Source organism: Pipra filicauda, unplaced genomic scaffold, assembly GCF_003945595.2.
Source record: "Pipra filicauda isolate LSUMZ 115617 unplaced genomic scaffold, ASM394559v2 scaffold307_size998922_pilon, whole genome shotgun sequence".
Taxonomy (NCBI): Eukaryota; Metazoa; Chordata; class Aves; order Passeriformes; family Pipridae; genus Pipra; species Pipra filicauda.
Window position 1 is genome coordinate 60,019 of NW_024104429.1, and position 12,046 is coordinate 72,064.

Consider the following 12,046-nt stretch of genomic DNA (forward strand, 5'->3'; position numbering starts at 1 on the left):
AACCAAACCCACAACCTGCTGCTCTTCACACCCTGCATTTCACTGCTGTCCTTCTCACAGGAGAAGAAAGGAAATCACTCTGGACCATGGATGCCCGCCATGGGAGAGACCTCCCCTTGGGTCAACCCTCTCCACACACATCCCAACCCTCTGGCCAAGGGTGAATGACCACCATGCACCTGAATCCAGCCACTTTGGGAATTTTCTTCCTCCTCTCCCTCCCCATCCATGGGTCCACTGGCTACAGCAGCTGCCATAGAAACCAAAGTGCTGCTCTGCAGCACACGGAGCAGATGTCACACGGAGCAAGATGAATGTGAATGTGGTGAGGGGGGTGGATGCAAGAGGAGGAGGAGGAGGAGGAGGGAAAGCAGCATCACACATTCAGAATTAAATGTTCCCAGCAGAGGGAGTGAGTCATTCCTGAAGGAAAGTGCAAAGCTGCAATATTTTTTCCCTGTGCTCTCAATGCACATCCGCAAACAGGGACATACAAACCTCCATCCTGTACTGGAGGCAGGGAAAATAAAATGCCAAGGGATGAGGAACAGGTGGAGGTACTTGATGCTGTCTTTCCCTCAGTCTTTAATAGTCAGACCAGTTGTCTCTGGGTACCCAACCCCCTGAGCTGGAAGACAGAAACAAGGAGCAGAATGAACGTCCAGAATCCAAGGGAAAATGGTCAGTGCTACAGCACCTTGACACAAAATTCCACGGGACAGATGGGATCCACCCAAGGGTGCTGAGGGAGCTCACTGAGCCACTTCCCATCATTTATCAGCAGTCCTGGCTAACCAAGGAGGTGCCAATCCACTGGCAGAGAGCAAATGTGGTGCCCATCACATGAGTGGACAGAGAACCAAGGTTTGTGGATAGTGAATCCATCATTACGACAAAAGGAAATGGTGCTCCAAGTTGCACCAGGAGAGGTTTAAATTGGATAACAGGAGCAATGCTTCACTGAAGGGGTGGTCAGGCATTGAACAGGCTGCCCAGGGTAGTGGTGGAGTCCCCAAACCTGAAGGGACTTTTACTTAAAAGCCACGTGGATGTGGCACTTGGGGACATGGGTTAGTGGTGGCCTTGGCAGTACTGGAGAATGGTTGGACTTGATGATCTTAGAGGGCTTTTCCAACCTAAACTACCTTATGACTCTAAACAAATGTGCTTCCATCTCTTTGGCACAGGTGCTTGAGTCCCTCGTGCTCTGCTCTCTCATGAAAACTGTGATTTTCTCGTGGTATAAATTAATACCTGACCTAAAACAACTCTCTGAGACAGAATTCTGCTGTCATTCCAAAAACACCCTAAAGAGCTTTTTCCTTTCCTCCCTTCCCAGGATGGTAGAGAAATATAACATTGTATGAAGTCAACATACACTAAACAGGCATTTTCCATCCAAAAGTCACTAATTTTTAATACTAACAAGCCATAATCCAGCCATGCATTGTGTGTTTACTCAGAGTAAAAATTAGTACCAACCAGTCTGGAGGAGTGTTTGATTTCCTCTGATCTTCCTGCTGAAAATTAATATCTTTGCCTCAAGTTTTGTTTTGCTTTTTAATTCAAAAAAGGCCGTTCTTAATATTATGATCTTTTCCCAGCACAAGCATTATCCCCCCGTTTCTTCCTCCCCTTGATATGTCTTGTGTGTGCCTAATTCACTATCTAACATATTTGTTGAAACATTATCACACAATGAAATTGGGGGGAAGGGGTGAACTCACGTTCTTTTTATTCATAAACTGAGAACTGGAGCAACCTGGTCCAGTGGAAGGTGCCCCTGCCCATGGTAGGGGGTGGAAATAAAGGATCTTTAAGGTCCCTTCCAACCAAAACCATTCTAGGATCCCATGACAAATCACAAATAAATGGGATGAAACGTTTTCCAAGCCCCCCTTCAGCTGGGCTGTGTGATGAAATCACAGTTATACACAGCAACAACAGCAGAAAATGATGCCTAAAACGTGGTACCTCCTTCTCCAGCCTTTATGTATTTAAATGTCCCTCCCAAAACTCACTTGGTAAATAATGTTTAACACAGAAAATGTGCATTCTCAGTTGTCTGTAGCAAAATATCAAAAGCACAGTATCCCCTTTTGTCCTAATTTATAAACACCGGGATTATAATTCTGCTGTAGCTGAGAGATGAAACAGTGTTCCATGAATTAGACAAATATGGAAAAATAATTCGAATTCTGAGAAACCTGGAGGTTTGTGTTGCACAAAGAGAAGGGAAAAGCTCCTCATTCCCTGCCCTTGCACCAGTGCTTTGAGCCCACTAGAGGGCAATGAAAGAAATCAGGTTTTCCTCCAGCCCTGGAAAATCCCCTCGTTTCGCACTGAAGGCTTTTCCTATAATAATATATCATGGGATAATGGGGGAATAAATTTCCTATGGTTGTTGGCACATAAAACAGCAACCACATATATATATATATATATATATATAATGGCAAGAGGAGCTGGATGGAAAATAACCATCCAGGATAGAATTAGCTGATTGAGATAAAAATAAAAAATATTACAGAAAGTGAAATGATGGAATTAAAAGTGCACATTTGTGTGTGCATGTGGAAATATGTGATTTTCCAACTCCTCTGTTTGTTCAGAATTTTTCCTTGGCTGTTTCTTTTCTTCATGTTTTGGGCTGAAAGTTGTAACTAAGTCGAATTTGCTGGAGTAAATAAATTTTACAGATTTTTTTTTTTTTTTTTACAGACAACCATCAGCCATTTCTGAGAAATATAAGTGGGGCAAATATCGTATTTTCCATATTTAATAAAAATAAAATGGGATACTTTGTTAAGGAATGCAAAAAACAAGCCTTGAAGTTTCCAGCTGGGAGTCCTTCAGTGCAAAGAACTGGTTAATAAACCCAAAGTTGTCTAATTTTTCAACTTTTTTTTGAAAAATGTGGGTTTCACATAAAAGAAGGTTAATATTGAATATTCTAGAAGAGGCAATGAGCACCAGTTCCCTGTAGCACTTCAAAAGTAACACAACACACACACCACTGTGAATTTGTACGTGGTTAAAAACAAAAACAACCCCCAAAAAATGACATTCAATTGGAAAGGAATATAATTAGTGTCAATCAACATGTTTTTGTAGAAAACAGGTCAAATATAAACCCAACATCTGTCTCTGATGCCATTACAAGTTCAGCTGGCACAGGAAACTCTGTAGATACAAAGCAGTGAACATTTTGTGTTTAATATCACATAATCATTTTAATTAAAAAAGAAGTGCTATATGGTATTAATATGGGGAATGATAACTGGATTAAGATGGACTTTCACCAGAATTATGAACGGCAGTGATCAAGACTTGGAAATAATTATAAAATTAGTGCTGGTGCAATTAGAAGATCACATGAAGGTCAGAGTTTCAGCAAACACTGATAACACCAGGGTGCTCAAACTGCATCTTTGAGCTCCTAAGAACACACTTAAACCCCAAATTCTACATCTAGGAAGGTGCAACCTAAAATTCATCCATCTAGGAACAAACAATAAAGGTAAATCTACAGAAAGAGGTGTATAACCAGCAGTGACCTTTATTTATGGCATTGATTAAGTTCATTCTGGGCTAATGCATCCAGTTCTGGGATCTATTTCTTCACAGGCAAAAAGAACAAAAAAAGACAAAAAACTTCAAGAAAATTCAAAATTAATTTAAAAAAAAATTAAAATTAAAATTTTTAATTTAAAACTAAAATTAAAAAATCTTTTTGGTGTAGGTCACTGGTACATCCAGTGCCTAAAGGGGCTCCAAGAGAGCTGGAGAGGGACTTGGGACAAGGGATGGAGGGACAGGACAAGGGGGAATGGCTTCACACTGAAAAAGGGAATTGTTAGATGGGATATCAGGAAGAAATTCTTGGCTGTGAGGGTGAGGAGGGCCTGACACAGGTTACCCAGAGAAGCTGTGGCTGCCCCTGGATCCCTGGAAATGTCCAAGGTCAGGTTGGATGGGGTTTGGAGCAACCTGGGATAGTGGGAGGTATCCCTGCCCATGGCAGGGGGTGGAACTGGATGATTTTTAAGGTCCTTTTCAAAGTGCCTCTATGTGTAAAAGAGTTTTTCTTCTCTGAACACCTTAAACACAGTTCCTTTAAAACTTGAAAAAGAGGTGGGTTTAACAGAGTCAACTAAAAATAACCAAAGCAAAGGAGAAAGGAGCAGGCACAATGGAAGCACATTAACCTCAACAAGCCACAGGAAGCTGCTTGCTCGGGGAAAGGTCAGGATTAAATACTTCAGAGCAAAAAATCCCGAGGGTTGGGAGCATGGATTCACTGAAGATGATTTCTCAGCCTTTGATGACACATCCTGAAGTGGCCCTGGCCCAGCAGAGCACAAACCTCAGTGGCCCTGCAGTAGGAGGTATCTCAGGGTGCTTGAGGCAACAGGAAGAGGGAACAGATTTTGTCCAACTTGATATGTTGGGTAATTTGATTTACTTTTTGACCCTGTGAGTAAATGGCAGTAAAGGTCAGCTGGGAAAAATACCAGTTTATCTTTGTCTGAAAGGATAAAGAGAAAGGAAGGTTTTTCAGAAACACAGGCCTGAGGGAGAAGGTGGAAAATCTGAAGATTGGGGAAAATGTGGAACTAGGAAGGAAGGGATGTGGGGCAAGGTCGAGTGGCAGGAGATCCTGGAAAGCAAAAGAGCCAGGAAACAATGTGGGGAAGAAACAAACAGCAAGTAAAAGCTGAAATAAACTTGGGAGTGGGGAATGAAAAGAGAAAGACAGAAGAACTGATTTCTCAGCTCAGTGGAGAGGTGTAAGACAGGCTTTCCTTGACCTTGTCAGCACAGCTTGGTGTGAGAGCAGATACTCATCTCACACTCTCACTGGTACCTCAGCAGCCAGGCCCTGCAGCAGAAGGTGACAAAATAACCACCTACAGAGCCACTGAAGACAATCTCGGGCATAAAAGCAGAGATTCCTGAACTGAGGTTTCTGTAAAATAGGACTGACCTCAGGCAAACCCCCCTGGTGTTACTGCCTGCAAGCCTACAAAGCCGGAGCACACACAGGGGATGGGATTGTCCATCAACCAAACAGCACATCCCAACCTCCTCTTGCAGTCTGGCTCTTACTGAAATCAGTGGACACTCTGGATCCAGGGGATCCCACGGGGGAGTGGCTTTAAGGTGAAAAAGGGTAGATTTAGGTTGGATATTGGGAAGGAATTCTTGGCTGTGAGGGTGGGGAGGTCCTGGCACAGGTTGCCCAGATAAGCTGTGGCTGCCCCATCCCTGGAAGTGTCCAAGGCCAGGTTAGACAGGGCTTGGATCAACCTGGGCTAGTGGAAGGTGTCCCTGCCCATGGCAGTGGGTTGGAACTATATGATCTCCAAGGTCCCTTCCAACCAAAACCATTCTGTCACTCTGTGATTCCATGATAAAACAACAATAAAAGAAAGAGATCATTCTACAGTCTGTGGAATTCAATAAAGAAGAAAAAACCCTTGATGAAAAAAGATCACAAGATCAAAACAGACACAGAAACATTGCTTGCTAAAGCATCCTCTGATTTTTCTTTGCAGGAAATATTGACTAGTTCTCCCAAAAGCCAAGAGCTCTGTTTGAAGGAGTGACACACTTCAAACAGAAAATAATGCACCGAATTCTCTGACAGTCCAGTGGGGAACAAAAAGGCTGAAATGAAAGAAACTCCTGGGACAGATTTTTATCACAGTTGCGTTACTGGAAATCCAAAGTAATTCCACGGACTCTAACGGGGCTGCTGTGGATTTGCAGCTGTAAGGCTGATCTGCTTCGGGTTCTGCAAAAGAATCTTGACAGTTATTTAAGCAAACATTAACATCAGCTAGAAAACAACTTCACCAGGGGATGACAATTGTCACTAGATGCTGTAGCCCTGTGGTTATCAAGTTATATGAACTTGAGGGCTTAAGTGGACACTCCTATGTCCATGTTTAGAAACCCAAGCAATATATTTTATAAATATTGAGTACCTGTCATTTCCAAGTGAGAGCTTTGTGGAGCTCAGAACTTCCTGAAGTGTCATTATGCTCAGATACACTTTCAGCTTTGTTTTTTAGAGTTGGATAAACAGTGGGAAAAGTGTTCCATGAGAACTTACTTGAATCCTGGCTCAGGTACACTCTTGTCACTGAGAAAACTTGAGGTTTGAGTAGTTCTTTGGATCCCACAGCTTTGCACTAAGGATAAGCAAACTATTTGGATGGCAGCAGTAATGATCCCATACTCGTTAAAAATGTCTGTGCCACTTAAAAAAGGCTTTTTGTTTAATTTTTTAATTTGTATGGAAGTCACAAACCAGGCCAACCCTTCTCCCCCATCTCCAGATCAATACAGAAGGTCCCAGTGCAAGCCTTATGCTTCACTTGGACATGGATGGATCCAAAGGCCAGAGTAGAATTAAAACACAACATTTTCACACATCTTGAGACTGAACACATCTGGAGACATTTCTCAGTTTTAATTCCTGGAAATTTTTGATTAAATCAGTTTTAAGGGTTATGTTTATCACAAAGAGAACAAGACCTGACACAGAACAGCCACAGCTAATGATCATCATCTTTCTTTTGACCTTCTTCTAGACTGTGTTATCCAGTCCTCCACAATAGTTAAACTAAGCTCCTTGAGAGCTTCCTGAAGAGAAGGAACTCCATCCTGTTCCCTGTAATTCACTGTGTACACTTCAACCATCATTATCAACATCATTATCAAATTTATGCACCTGACATTTAATATGCTTGTGAAACTTTTGGAGTGCTGGAACAGATGCATAATCAAGACCAAGAAATTCAAAAGCCTGAACTAGGAGCCCTTCAGAACGATCCCAGATGCCACTGAGCCACGTGAGAACACATTTACAGGCTGATGGAAAGGTTTTTACCCCTGTGTTGGCATCACTGCAGACTCTTCTATGTTTCCTCCCCACTGGTATGACCCAGGATGCACAGGAGATCTGTGTCCAGCTGGGGTGGAGGCTCAGATGGAGTAGGACACCTCAAACAACACTAAACTCCTGTAGGCAAGACAAATCAACCCTTTAAATATTCATTTTCTGAATAACATGGAGATCTGCCCTGAAGATTGAGAATTCATCTGCCTAAGTAGATGAAAATTTGATGTCTACACAAATTGAGCATGTTTTTACATCACTGGGAAGCTGAGCAGAGCAAGCCACGCAAGGCAGGAAATGTTTTATTTACAGCCCACTCTTGGAGTCAAATCCATTTGATATTTACATTAGTTTATTGTAGGGCAATTTCTAACATCAGTTTAAATGTCCAATATAAGCTTCACATTCACAGTGCAATAAAGCAAATGGCTTCTTCGCTGACCTCCGTGACCTGCCAGATGAAAAAATGATTGCAAAATAGAAAATATGGTTCCATCATGTTGTTCATAGTTGTAATTTCAAATGCATGATTAGCTGTATTTGCATCAGTCACAGGGCCAAGTGAAAGGCCCTGCCTTTATCAAGTGAACACAAGATATGCAGAATTGAAAGCTATAAAAAAATCTTGCCTTGCTCAGCATTGATAAGAGCACAATAAAATGAGCTGTTGCTGCATCCAGGGAACAGAAATAACACGCAGTTGGCTGAACTCAGAGTAGGATGGTGGCACTTCTCTGCCTCAGGGAATGCCCTGTCCCAGGAAATCTTCCAGGCCAGGTTGGATGGGGCTTGGAGCAACCTGGGACAGTGGGAGGTGTCCCTCCCCATGGCAGGGGGTGGAATGAGATGAGCTTTAAGGTCCCTTCCAACCCAAACCATTCTGGGATTCTGGGATAAATTCCACAAAGGAAGCACACGTGGGTTGTTAATCAGTGCTGACAATAGGACAGGTCAGCTTCCTGATAGTTATTCCAAGAAATTCAAACAAGCCAACTACAATATTAGAGAATCACAGAATCATTGAGGCTGGAAAAGATCTCTGAGACCATCGAGTTCAACCTTTGACTGATCTCCATCTTGTCACCCAGCCCAGAGCACTGAGAGCCACTGAGTGCCTTGGACACCCCCAGGGATGGGGACTCCACCACCTCCCTGGGCAGCCTCTTCCAGTGCCTAATCACCTTTTCCAGAAAGAAATTCTTCCTATTGTCCAACCTAAATTTCCCCTGGTGCAGCTTAAGACTGTGTCTTCTCCTCTGTCCCTTGTTCCCTGGGAGCAGAGCCCGACCCCCCCCAGCTCCCCCCTCCTGTCAGGAAGTTGCAGAGCCAGAAGGTCCCCCCTGAGCCTCCTTTTCTCCAGGTTGAGCCCCCCCAGCTCCCTCAGCTGCTCCTGGTGCTCCAGCTCCTTCCCCAGCTCCGTTCCCTCCTCTGGACACGCTCCAGCTCCTCCATGTCCTTCCTAAATTGAGGGGCCCAGAACTGGACACAGGACTCAAGGTGTGGCCTCAGCAGTGCCAGCACAATCACTGCCCTGGCCTTGCTGCCACACTATTGCTGGTACAGTCCAGGTGCCATTGGCCTTCTTGGCCACCTGGGCACACCTGGCTCACGTTCAGCTGCTGTCAGCCAGCACCCCCAGGGCCTTTTCCAGTTTTCCAGCCACTCTGCCCCAGCCTGGAGTGCTGGAGGGGGTTGTTGTGGCCAAAATGCAGGACCTGGCACTTGGCCTTGTTGACCCTCACAACATTGGCCTCAACCCATAGATCCAGCCTGTCCAGATCCTTCTGCAGACCCTTCCTACCCTCCAGCAGATCCACATCCCACTAAACTTGGCGTCCTCCACGAATTTGCTCACGTCAGACTCGATTCTCTCATCCAGATCATCAATAAAGATATTAAACATTTAACACTGAGCCCTGGGGACACCACCAGTGACCAGACAACTGGATGCAGCCCCATTCCCCACCACCCTCTGGGCCCAGCCAGCAGCCAGTTCTTAACCCAGAGAAGGTGCACCTGTCCAAGCCATGGGCTGCCAGCTATTCCAGGAGTATCCCATGGGAGGGACTGCCAAAGGCTTTGCTGAAGTCCAGGTAGACCCATCCACAAGTTCATCCTAAATTCATGCCATTAATGCTTTTATCTCCCTGACACTGTCACCAGGAAATGTATTAGTATTAGTTTTCTGCTGTGAGGTGACCAAATTTTCTTGGGAGTGACAAAGAACTCCAATTTTCTGCCATTTACAGTAACATGAAAAGAGTTTGCAACTGTTCACACAAAACCTCCTCATCCAGAGCCAAATGCAGCTTTCTCAGAGAGGGATGAACATTCAAAGGGTATCTCTGTAGCACAGAGAAGTGATTACAAAACAAAGAATGGCTCAGCTTATCAGATCAGCTTTGCTTGTTTTCCTGAGAGCCACCAACCATCAATCAGGAATCGAGTCACTGCCATTCACATCAGAGTGAAGCAGAGATAATTTGATACATAAAGCTCTGAATTAGACAGAATTTGAAGAGGAGTAAGCAGGTGTTATTTTTTTTATTGACTACTGTATTGCTTTAATAAAAACAATCTAATTTTCAAAGAGCTATTTAACTTTTCCCAGCCAAAAATCACATGAAAAATCACCTCCCAGGCAAAGCCTGTTCTAAACTCACACAGTACATCAGATAAAAACACAGATGAATGCTGGAAATTCACTCCACAAGGCATTCCTTCATGGAATTAAGCACTCAGAACTGTAGATCTCAAAGGTCTGTGAAGAACCTTTACTCCAGCTTCACAAATACAATCCCAACCCCCTCATCTCTTGTAGTTGCTGCTCCAAAGTTCATTGCACTGGCCAGAAAACTCCAGCTTTTCAATCTCTTTTCTCTAATATCAAATATAAAACTCTTGGGTTTGTACCTCAGGGTATTGCTGGTTTGTTCCCACATCATCCCACAGGTTTATGGAAGTTTCACAATATCTGTTCAACTGCTGAGCTGCAGAGACTGTTGCATCTTCTGCTGGCCAGTGCTAGTTCCCTGTTTCCCTTATCCTGCAGAACAGCTCCATCCATCACCCCTGCTCTGGATCCAGGCTGGGAGAGCTGGGGGTGTTCAGCCTGGAGGAGAGAAGGCTCAGGGAGACCTCAGAGCCCCTTCCAGAGCCTAAAGGGGCTCCAAGAGAGCTGGAGAGTGACTGGGGACAAGGGATGGAGGGACAAGACCAGGGGGAATGGCTTCCCACTGCCAGAGGGCAGGGATAGATGGGATACTGGGGAGGAATCCTTCCCTGGGAGGGTGGTGAGGCCCTGGCACAGGTTTCCCAGAGAAGCTGTGGCTGCCCCTGGATCCCTGGAAGTGTCCAAGGCCAGGTTGGACAGGGCTTGGAACAACCTGGGACAGTGGGAGGTGTCCCTGCCCATGGCAGGGGGTTGGAATGAGATGGGCTTTAAGGTCCCTTCCAATCCAAACCATTTTGTGATTCGAAGGAGGGGAGGGACTCAGTATATTCTTGGACACTTAAAACACAGGGTTAGTGCTTCACAAAACAAATGCAGCCTCTGATTCCGAAAAAAAAAAATACAAACTTCTTCCCACCTTGATTTCACTCCCTGGATTACAATTGCCTTGATAATTCATTTGAAAACCAAATCCAGCTTGCAACTGTCTTGAAAATTGAGTAACCTCAGGTTCAACTATATTAAAAAACTTCAGCTTCAGGCAAAACTGATGGAACAGCTCATTCACAGTGATTTCACCAAACCTTGGCCCTCACTGTATGTTTTTCTGATTACACTTACATTGTGTTACCATTTACCAGCAACACTATTGTATTAGAATATATATCAGCACTGGCTGACTCTGACTGCATGTTCTCAGCTTCATCAGCAGCTAAAGACACGCAGCTCAATGCATATTCAGGGCTGTGATGCCATTTCTCAGCTGTTGGAGCAGCTGCAGGAATCAGCAACAAGTTTCACAACTCGAAATAGATGCAACCTTGCAGGATCCTTGGGCTCGGGGCACATCCTGACTCTCATTCCCAGGCTGGTAATAAATCTCCTCTTCATTGTCATTTAATATAGAATTACAGGATCATTTAGGCTGGAAAAGCCTTCAAAGATCGAGTCCAACTGTTCCCCAGCACGGCCAAGGCCACCACTAATCATGTCCCCAAGTGCCACATCCACACTGCTTTTAAATCCCCCCAGGGATGGGGACTCCACCACTGCCCTGGGCAGCCTGTTCCAATGCATGACCACCCTTTCCAGAAAGAAATTGTTCCTGTTATCCAACTTAATCCTTCCCTGGCACAATTGAGGCCGTTCTCTCTCATCCTGTCCCTTGTTTCCTGGGAGCAGAGCCCATTCCCTCCCCTGGCTCCCCCCTCCTGTCAGGAAGTTGCAGAGCCAGAAGGTCTCCCCTGAGCCTCCTTTTCTCCAGGCTGAGCCCCCCCAGCTCCCTCAGCCGTTCCTGGTGCTCCAGCCCCTTCCCCAGCTCCGTTCCCACCCTTCAATGTCTTTCCTGAATGGAGGGGCCCAAAATTGCCCCCCAGGATTTGAGGTCTGGCTTCAGCAGTGCCCAGTACCAAAGTGTTGACTTGGTACCTCGTGGTTAGCAGGACCAACTACAGCTACTGAAGATCAAACCCTCTTGAAACACCTATTCTGGTCCAAACTGGTTTGTTCTGCTCCTTCCAGCCCGTGCTGTTTGCTAAACACAGAGTTGAAAACACTCTCCGTCCTCCAGGGAGAAGCCAGTGCCTCAGGCAGCCAGTCTTGGGGGCAAGAATTCAAGACTGGGGTTGGATGGTTTCTATCCTCAGTAAACAAAATTATTTCCTTTAAATTATCAACTCTCCCTGTCTTTCTGGAAAAAAACAACTCCTCTATATCGTTTTCTGGTTGAAGGCCATTCTTATCTCTCTTCCAGGTCATCAGCTCACAAACACCTCAAGAGCACATGCACAATTATTCAGGGAACAAACAAACAAATGACATTTTGGTTTTATAATTTTGCTGTGCCAAAAAACTCCAGAGCCACCCATACACAGTGCAGTTATTGTACTTGCAGTATTTGTTAGCCCTTTCCCCCTTCGGTGCATGGAAAAATCAAATGTGCCATTCCCACGTGTTTTTATCCATGA